The 2,606-nt window shown below is 39.8% G+C and overlaps 1 long non-coding RNA gene across 1 annotated transcript; it reads right to left on the reverse strand.

Annotated features, from left to right (window-relative positions):
* Positions 1-2,606, reverse strand: LOC111370399. The gene is made up of 2 exons (XR_002698408.1): positions 2,149-2,606; positions 1-1,778 (listed from the first exon to the last, which is right to left on the reverse strand). It is a non-coding gene; the product is annotated as an uncharacterized LOC111370399 (long non-coding RNA).

The following is a 2,606-nucleotide window of genomic DNA, read 5'->3' on the forward strand; positions in this document are numbered from 1 at the left end:
TGTCTGGAAGCACACGAGAACGTTCTTTTGCTGATATTATTACCAGTATTCGATACTAGGTCATTCATAGCATTACCATACCTTCCCTATTCATTGCAGGTTGGTTTTTTTTAAACAATCGACAAACATAACAAAAGCAGTAAACTATACAAAATCAATGATAAAACCATCTATCACAAAACTTAACTTGTGCATTCCCCTCAATGTACAATAATATGATATTTGTAATGCAAAAAAGAAAGGCAAAGAGGATACCTGAGAACTCCACTGGTTAGTCTGAAGGTGGTGGTGAAAATGGATGGAATGCTCCCGAGCCTCGTGGATCTAAAGATGATGATGGAGGCTTACGCGAGAGAATCTTTTGCTTCAAATTGTATGTCTGATCCAACCAACCTGCATGCAGCATACCATGTCATATGTCTCATCAACCTGGCCTTGGATGTCTCAAAACTAGATCATTAGTCTGATCAACTCGATGTTCAGCTCGTCAATCCGTCCTGAGTATCTATTTATACTCTTCCTAAGCATGTCGTTCCTTCCATTCGTACTGGACGCATCAAAACGTATCACATTCACATCACCTTGTATGCCTTGAGCAGTCTTCTCTATACTTTGAACTCTTAAGTGCAAGCTCCAAGTGACTGCAGAATGTCCTGAATTCTTTGGATGGTCTTAGTCGAACTAGCAAATAACCATCGCATGAATGGATGATTGACAGTAGGGTTTGGATGTGGTTGCTGAGAAAATTGGGTGGCATCCCCATATCCTTCAGCTACCTCCTCCTACTGCTGATACTGTCTGCTTCGTATGATAGCTCTCCAAAAATGATCTGCTATCTTACAATTAATAGCAACACTGGCCCAAGTCAACTGCTTCGCAGAAAGAAGCTGACCCCAAAAGATCTGAAAATCCCCTTGCTGAGGTCGGAAAAAATTAATGTCTAGTAATGCTCTAGCTTGATAGCAAACCCACAAATCTGATTATATATGAACGTGCCTAAGTCGATCTTCAAGTCCCCGGCCAAGTGAAATAGCAACCCCGCTTTTGCAAAGGTTGATGTAATCAAATGGGCGGTATGCTCGATATTGTGACAAATGAACTTCATCAATATAGTAAAAGATTGAGTTAGCATATTGTGCTCAAATTCATTATCCACATCCCCTGCATCTACTCTCCTATTAAGCAAGTAGATAACTGTATCCATATTATGCTCCAATAACCTTATGAAAAACAAAACCCACTTGTCTCATACCCAAGTGTAATGTTCACACTCTGTCCCAGGATTGTCAATCTAGCGAATTGAAATTTGCATAGAACTCATGTACCAAAGTAGGGTAAATCTCCCATGGTTTTGCAATCACATGTGCCCATCATGCTCTATGTATAAAAATCTCAATTTCATAATCCTTAAAATCCTCCAATATTAGTTGTCTTTCTAGCCACATCTTCCTCTTGGCCAAGATGCTATCAAATATCGTCTTATCATCCAAACTCTGGAATCTCCTCATGCCTCTGTCATCGACATGAGTGCATGCTGTGGTATTGGATGTAGAGACTTTGCCCTTTTCTTTGGAGGACGTAGGGGCATCTTTCCTTTTTGGTGCCACTCTTGTGAAACATGAGAAAATCAAGTATTTGTCCAAGTATATGACATAATAGCTCTAATGAGTCCAAAGATGACATAATGGATAGGAAAATGGGAGCCGGATGTACAAGACTTGATGCTGAGAAGTAGGGGACGCAATGCAGGGACTGTGGCTGCAACCTACGGCCGCAAGCTGGAAAAATTGGAAAACACATGTTAAAACTTACGTCTTTTTCCAAATTCATGCAAATCAAGATTCTTTCAGAATGCAAGGATATGAGGGGGTGTTAATCTATGTAAAACTATTGAATTGTGTGAAAACATGGTGTACAACTTCCACCAAACGCTTCATAGAGGCATTATATCAAACACTATATGTACATACTTAAAAATTCCAAGAATAATTAACTCAAAGTGGACAATCCAGAAAAAATCACAACATAGCTACAATCCATTCACTACCTAAGCCTAATCTCCATTTATTTCATAGTTTTTATCAAATTCCCAAGGAAAGTAAAGAAAAAAAATGGTAAAAAGATAAACTTGAAGTGTGGCCAATTTACCTTACTCTTCTTGAATTTTTGTGGAGAAAAGTGGTTATAACTTGTGTGTTGTTGTTGTTGTAATGCACTCTTTTGTACAATGCCCAAGTAAATTTGAAAGTGAGTAAAGAGTGTGTGTTCTAGAAGAGGAGATGAGGAATTGGTCTTGAGAGAATAACTTGGGAATGGGGAATTTGGGCCAAAGAGTTCCGAGGTTGGGGGTTGTTGTTGTAATGCACTCTTTTGTACAATGCCCAAGTAATTTGAGAGTGAGTAAAGAGTGTGTGTTCTAGAAGAGGAGATGAGGAATTGGTCTTGAGAGAATAAGTTGGGAATGGGGAATTTAGGCTAAAGAGTCCTGGGGTTGAAGGGTTAAAAACCCCAACCCAGTAAAAAAGAGGGCGCGCACCTCAAATGGTTCGAGGGGCACACCTCTAAGGTCATAAATGGCCTCTGTCGAGGGTAAGTGCGACAAGGGC

This window comes from Olea europaea, chromosome 21 (assembly GCF_002742605.1).
Source record: "Olea europaea var. sylvestris chromosome 21, O_europaea_v1, whole genome shotgun sequence".
Lineage (NCBI taxonomy): Eukaryota > Viridiplantae > Streptophyta > Magnoliopsida > Lamiales > Oleaceae > Olea > Olea europaea.